The sequence below is a fragment of the Buceros rhinoceros genome, unplaced genomic scaffold (assembly GCF_000710305.1).
Source record: "Buceros rhinoceros silvestris isolate BGI_N320 unplaced genomic scaffold, ASM71030v1 scaffold2518, whole genome shotgun sequence".
Taxonomy (NCBI): domain Eukaryota; kingdom Metazoa; phylum Chordata; class Aves; order Bucerotiformes; family Bucerotidae; genus Buceros; species Buceros rhinoceros.
The window spans coordinates 41,699-49,590 of NW_010426166.1; positions in this window are offsets into that span (position 1 = coordinate 41,699).

Consider the following 7,892-nt stretch of genomic DNA (forward strand, 5'->3'; position numbering starts at 1 on the left):
TGCTCAGAACTGACCAGTAGCCCAGTGAATGTTTTAACAGTGTTAGAGTTTTCACTATGTAATTAATACAGGAAAAGCTCATTAATGTTATTCATTAGAATATGGAGGAGAACCCTCAGAGCATCTCCCTTTCTCTCATGTGATGCTCATTGTGCCAGCGTCCCTCTAGTGAAGGCACCATTGGCCTCCAGCTGAAATACGACATTGTCATACTTGTGTGACCACCACCCAACCCAGGGTGCCAGGTCGGTTCAGAGCCTGGTGTTTTACTGCAGTGGCAAGAAATAGATCTATTTATGGGGCTGCAGTAGCTTTGGACCAGCTCTGCTCTGACCCAGTTCTGGATGTCCCCACAAACCAGCCTCCCCGTCCTTGGCTCCTCTTGGGATGCCCTGACTGTCACCCAGGGTCCAGCATCTGGCCAGCCCTGCCCAGGGCTGTGGAGTTTGGCCCAGCAAGGTAGGGAGGTTTTCCCAAGGAGGGGGACTTTCCCAAGAAGAAAGACTTTGAGTTGCCATCAGAGGAAACCCCACAGTGCTCATTATTGCCTCGTCCTACCAAGCCAGCCTGTGTGTGGATGCACCATCTCTGGTGACACGGTGATGCACGGGGCATATCTCCACCCTACAGACCTGCCACTTGGGTGGATCTGGTGTGCCAATCCCCCAACCTCTCCAAGTCCTGTCTCTGCCCTCCCTGTGTGCTGCAGTGCTGGGTTTCCACCAGAACAATGGAGATGCTCCCAGGAGCCTTTTTCTCATCCAGAGTGCAACAGCATCCCCTCCTGAGGACCTTTGCCACCAACCAGCTCATTAATGACTCAAAGCGACACTTACTTACCACAACCAAGAGCAGGAAGCCTTTCTGCATCCTGAGATCCCTCCCTCAGGGAGCCCAGCCCCACATTTCACTGACCCGCTCCAGCTATCAGCTGCACCAGGGCATTAGAGAGGAGGAGGGTGCATTGCTGAGGGCTGCTGAATCCCTTGGAAGGTGTGTTTAAGTTGACATCAAGTCTAAGGGACAATAAGCAACATTCACTGCATGAAGAGCGTTTTTACAGCTGAGGATCAGCAGCACGGGGAGGGTCTGGAGGCAGCAGCAGTGAGCAAACGGACCTGGGGGATGTGGGACCTGCCTGGGAACATGAGGAATTTCTCCTTCGGCCTCATTGTTCCCAGACACCAAACAAATGGGACCTCACCTTTGTTCTTCCTTTTAGGACCAATGCCATCACTTTCAGTGGGACTTCACCTCCCTGCTGCAGAATTTCTTGGCAGCTTTTGGCCCCACACTTGGTGAGGAGTGCACGTATCCCAAAGCCAAGTCTGGCGGAGAAATTTGGCCACCTGGTTTCATGGTCAAGGTGCAACCAAAGCAGAGGGACAAAGTCTCTCAGGGGTGTGATTTGGCTCACGACTCTTCACCATAAACGGTGCTTAGGGCGCAGGCCAAAGCAGCAGCTCGCCAGGGAGCCCGGTGACTTAATTCAGATCTGCGAAGCGGCTGGACGACTTGAGACGTGAAAACCAATATTGTGGGCAAGTACGTGAGATCAAGCTGCTCAGTCCTCTGCTAGGTGTGTTAAATGCAGCTTGAATTTCCCATCAGTGCTCGGGGAGCTCAGGCATAATGGGAAATTGATAACTTGATTTTTTTTTTTAATACATCTAGCCTTAAATGTTTACTATTGATTTGCCATCTCAACCGCTTTGGCAAAAGGACCAAAACATTACCGGAATGCGTCTTCGGCGCGGTGTTTCCTTGGAAATGTCATGTCACTCTAATTGAGTTTCTTGAAATTATTCGATTGCCGGGAGGGGGAGACTTTTAGGGCTGAATGATTTGCCGGTGAGCCGGCTGCTTTCCAGGCGCAGGGAGCTGGGGCGGCTCCAAGCAGGGTGAAGCCAGAAGATTCCTGAACACACACTGGAGAAAAGCTTTAGAAAGCAAACATCGTCGAACCACAGGCTGGTTTGGGGTGAAGGGACCTTCCAAGCTCCTCCAGCGCAGCCCCTGCAGGGAGCAGGGACATCTGCCCCCAGAGCAGGGGGCTCAGAGCCCCAAGGGCCCACCTGACCTGCCATGGGGCCAGCGATGGGGCTGCTGCCACCTCTCGGGGTAAACCTGCTCCCAAGCTGGCAACACCACTACGAGCAGCCAGCCCCGGGCAGGTGAAAGCTGGGGCTTTAACGCACGTAAAACCAGCTTCCCAAATCCTGGTGGAGTTTGCAAAGGGGGGTGCAATTTTGGAGCATGAGTGACCCCATCACTTGTTTCGTACGGACCACACGGCTCCAGCGCTGAGCCCGCGGGCTGTATCTATGAACATACGCACACCTATAGCCTGAGCAGGCTCAGCCCCTCTGTGGGAGGGGGTTTCTCGTGCATATAGCCAGTGAACCCTTGCAAGGAGATGTGGAGAGAGGAGACTCGCCTTATCGCGGCATCCAATGTCCACAGGCAGTTCCTTAGCAACCCTGACAAGAGAAAATGGATTGCAAGAGGTTGGGCCAGTGTAATTTAGTAATTTAATAACGATACAGTCCCTGAAATGGCCACCAGTGCTGACAGCTGGGCCCTGAGCATCATCCAGTGTCCTCTGGCTGCGCCTGGCAGATTGGAGTGGACAGGCTGCTCGGGAGGGAGCTGACAAAAGCCCCTGTTTTCACTCCTGCCAGAGCTGAAAGCAACGAGAAAGTTCATGGCCATGTCACCAGCCTGAATTGAGCTCAGTTAGGTCAATTAATTAGACGGTATTTTTAGAGCCGGAGTAATTTAGGCACTGGAGGTGCCGGGGGGGCAAATGGCCGTAAGTTAATGCAGGGCTGGACCTCAGCACCGGCAAGTCCAAATTACAAAAGGCTCCAGCACATCCTCTGCGCTCAGGCTCTTTGGGAGGCAGTGGAGGTTCACCTGATGTCCATGGCCCTTTTGGGTGACATCCACCGCTTTTCGGAGCAGTAGTAATCGCTACATCGCTGTACTGGTATGTACAGCTTCTTGCCACTGTCGCTGGGACAGCGAACGCCACCCCCTGCCCACTGCGAGAGTGGAATTGTAACTCAGCAACCACTACACCCTTGAGGAGGAGGGAAAATGGTGAAAAAGCCTGAAAAACCTTCTGTGCCAGGAAGGCAGCTCTGCTCGTCTGAGCTGGGACAAGCAGGAGCAGAAATGGGGATGGATTTTCTGCTGCCATCGTTGCCGTGTGGGTTAGGAGGAAAACCAAGGAGACTCTCTCCCCATGCAAGAGCCAGTGCTCTGTGGGAACTGCCTCTGTCCTGCCCAGTTTCGCTCCCCAAACCGTCCCAGTAAATCCTGTTTGATCCCTCAAGCTTCCTCTGGATGGCTCCTGGCTCATCCCCTGCTTTGGGCATCCCTTAGCCCAGCACCCTGAGCCCCACCAGTGGGCCCTGCATCCCCCAGATGCATCCCACCCTGCGTCTGACACCACCCCAACCACCTCCCCATGAACTGTGAAGCCAAGGGACCAACCCACAGCCGTGATCCCAGTGGCAAAGAGATGCTGGAGGAGCACTATGACCCACCTGTCGAGAAGCAACCATCACGTTTCTTGGGCAAAGTCTCTTCCACGCACCTCACCCAGCTGCTGCAGCCTCACCAGCGGGAGCAGCGACCCCTGCTTACAGAGGCAAGAAAGAGGAGAAGCAGCTTCTTTTATGCTTCATAAATAGTTTCTATGTGTAGACCCAGCATCAGGGTAAACCCGCCGAGGCCAGTGCCTCTCCTGTGCACAGATCCAGGCTCCTGCTGCCACCCTTGACATTTTCTCTTGATTTCAGATGTTTCCTGCCAACCAGAGATGTGATGCCCACATAGCTGCAGGCTCGTACCATGTGTGCAGGTCGGTGCAAACACCTCTTTGAAGAAGGGGTAGGAGGTGCAACAGAGCAGCAACGGATAAACACATGGCAGCGAGGGCTTGGGGAAGACAGATTGGAGGATTTGAGATTATTTTTTCTTCTCCATTGCTTTTTTCTTTTCCTCCTGTGCAGGGAAAACATCAAGAACCTTGTTTTATTTCATGCCTGAAGGCTGTCTGTGATGAAGCTGGTCCTTTGGTTTGGCCCAAGTGGTTCTTGGAGAAGCATATGGAGCAATCTGCAAAATAGCCCCGGCCCATTTTATCCCAAAGAGGTTTTCTGATACGACATTTACATCAAAAGCTCAAAGCAGAGCTAATTAATTGCCAGGAACACGAATCGCTGAAGCTGGAGCGGGTAAGTGCTCGTTACAGGCAGCCAAGCGCTTTGCGTACGGGGCTGTGAATCCCCTGAGACCCTGCAGCAGCCACAAGAGACTTGGAGCCCAAGAAAGCGAAAAAAGGGCAAGAAAGGCAAAACAGTGTTTCAGCCCCTGCAGAACTAACAAACCCCATGTCCCCAGCTCCCCTCCTCCCTCTGAGCTCCGAGTGACAGGGCTTTCCAAGCCCTCAGTGCCTGCCGTCGGTCACCTTGGAGAGACATGCAGGGACTTTACAGAGAGGGAGGTGAAGCCTTGGCCCAGGCTGCCCAGGGCAGTGGTGGAGCCCCCATCCCTGGAGGGGTTTCCCAGCCGTGTGGAGGTGCTGCTGGGGGACAGGGGGCAGGGGGGACCTGGCAGTGCTGGGGGACGAGGGGACTCAGTGATTTCAAAGGTCTCTTCCCACCAGGTGATTCTGTGATTCTATGACGTGCTGCCGCTGAGCTGTTGGCAGGAGTGAAAATCATCCCCAAAATGGGGTTATGGGGAAGAGAAACTCACCAAAAAGCATCCTCACGGGAGAGGAAGGGCTGTTGTCTGTCAGGTTACGGTGAGACAGGCAATCTTGTATCACAGCGAGGTCCTCCTCCCCCACAGCCTTGAAAACACAAATTGAGTCTTAGAGGTTATTAAAGAAGGGACAAAGCAAATGCGAAAACTCCCTTCTCCCCCTCCACAGACCTACAGCACACCGTGTGCCACCTCTCCACGCAGTTCTGGTGCTGGAAGCAGTAACCAGGACCCCGCACCGCATCACCTTTGCCTCCCCGGACCAGGCAAAACTTCCATGCTGGTATTTGGGGACATTCTTTTTGCTTTCAAGGCTTCTGCTGCGACACGACCACAAGTCACCGGGTCTCATTTTTGCCAGTAGCGGAATGGTTGTGGTGATGAAACTTTAATAAGATCCTCTTCAGCTGCCCACATTTGGGCTTTAAACGATGATTCACAGAAGAAAATTGCATTCGGCGAGAGCGAGAGAGGCTGCGGAGAGGTGGGAAGGTGTCCTGCTCCTGAAGAGCACCGACGCACGAGGGAGACGCGCGAGGATGCTCATGACAAAGCCTGCATTTTTCATAAGGCTGATAATTTCCAGAGAAACTTCTAGGAGTTTGAGTCCCTTCCACCACCATCCGGCTCCCACAGGTGCCCCAAGGCCGTTCGTAGCGCGGTTCCCTTCTCCCCCTGGGGCCAGCAGGATTTGTTTTCACGCCGTGACATTTTCAGGTTTGCAGCAAAATCTCCTCTCTGACCCCCTGTGAAAGCAGAGGCCGAAGCAGGGGTCTGCAAGTGGTGGCCAGCCAGAGACAGCTAAACCAGTCCAGTTTGCTTTTGAAGCAGACTGGTAGGGATGGACCAGGCACTTTGACCTCTTTCATCTTTCTGAGGAACTGTCTTCTCCCCCCGAATTTCCTCTAATAAGATCACAGTGGAGGTTCCGTGCCTGCTGTGTGGATTTGCCTCCTATGAGGACGTTGGTCATCTACAGGAAAAAAGAATAAATAGACTCACATTTACACGCGTCGTTCTGGAAGCAGGGTTGACTTCTGAGAGGAACCCACGCACGCATCATTTCCTCTTTAGGTGTCTTTAGGGTTGGTTTGATTACTCTCCACCGTCGCGGCCACAGGGATGATCTGTCTCAAACCTGGCTGCCCGGGGAAGCGCTTTGTTAAGCATTAAGTCCCTCCCTGCCTTTCAGTCTGCTCTTGTGCCGTGGGCCCCTGAGACCTTCGGGATCCACTGCCACCCAATTCAGTCAAACGGGGTGAGGTTCAACCACAACTGTGAGAAGGTGGAACCACAGTGGAGGTGGGGAACTGCCCTTGTCACCTTCCTGAGCAAGGCCACAGCCATACCTGCAGACACCACAGAGTCCAAGTGGGATTTGGCACTGAGAAACGCCCTCTCAGGGTTCCAGAGGGCCTCCTGGGTGTGGATCAGCCCTGTCCTGATGTTCCCAAGCCATCTTGTTGCAGCCACCCCATTTCCACACACCATTCAACCACACACAAGCCATGGGAGCAGCCTGAAGCAGCTGCAATGGATGAAACCCACACACCACACCTCCTGCCTCCGTTACACGCACTGTCCTCTCAACCCCAGGAAAGTGGGGTTCAGTGGGAGCGGACAACCACTCCGCTACAAGGCAGGTGATGGTCCAGGGTCACTATTGGCTGGTGTTACCTTCCATGGGCTTGCTCCGAGGGTTTTCCCCACTTTTGGTAGGACTTGTCCGTTCCCAGGTGTAACTGCACGACACCAGCCCTTTGCTAGAAGGTGGCTAGAGGGTGGTGGTGGCATTTCAACGCAGGTTTCAGAGAGGAGCTCTGAAGGCAGGGCTGAGCAGGGGCCTGGGAGGCCCCAGTCCTACCACGAACCTGCAGTGGCCGTTGGAAGGACCCTCCACCAGAGACCTCACTTCTTTGGGTGTCTCATCCCCGGATCACAGGGAGGAAACCCCGGTTCCCTCACGGAGATCCCCATCCCCATCCTCTTGGTGGCACAAAGCACTTTTGCTTGCAGACTGGTGCTGTGGGGCATTGCAGAAGACCTCTCTCTGAGCACACTGGGACCAGAGCGGTACTGGGAGCCCAGCCTGGGGGGTTCTTCCTACCTTGCTGCTGTCTTGGGGCAATCTGAGTTAAACCTGCTGGACCTCAGTGGGTTCAGGCAATGTGAGGGGTTTTCTCAAGACACACGTTACCCTTATTCCCCCTCTTCAAATGATGCTCCTGGGCCCATGCTGCCACATCCTGGGAGAAGTTCCCCCACACCCCAGTTTTCCACGGGTTTCCCTGCCTGCACGGGCGGACGAAAGCCACCAGCGATGGGAAACCAGGCGGAGGTAGAGCAGTACGAGCAGGGCAAGCCTGTCCCCGCTGCGGATGGGGACTGTGAGCACCGCCCCGGGGCAAAACCCCGCCAAGGCGCTGCACCAGCCCCGCTCTTCAAATAGAACCCTGTTAATTGAACCGTGTTAACTGGCCACTGTCAACCAGCACTAGAAACCCCACCTGGAATCCTCAGGGGGCACAAAAACCTTTGCATTTAAAAAATCCTCGTGCCGAGTGCCTGGCTACCTGGAGAAGTGCGGGGAATGTGTCTGCGTGATCCCGCCAAGTCCTGGCGTTGGAGACAATCCCATTTTCGGGTGACTCTCACCAGGCTGTTGGGTTCAGACGTCTTTTTTTATCCCCCCCCCCCTCCTTTTTTCCTCCTGAATGGGGAGAGGCACCGCAGCCCCATGACGTTGCCAGCTCCCTCTGATTTCATTTTAATGAAATCATGCCCAAATGAAGGCTCCACGTCTGGACTTACGACTCAAACCCCGTGATCGCTCATTTTTATATATACACGAGGGAGGGGAAAAGCGTTTCCATAGAGAGAAAAAAATATCACAGCCCTCTTAATAACAATAAAAGAAAAGCGAGGGTGCAGAAGTTCGGGGGAACGCGCCTGATGCCTCTCTCCTCGGAGTGAGACCGCAGCCATCCCTTCCCATCCCGACCACTGAGGACTACCAGGTGAGTGCCGGGATTTCATTTATTAACCAACAACCGCCTTCGTTTGCAAGAACTTTAAATATTTCAGGGCTTTCCTGGGGAGATCAGGTTCTGTTTCCT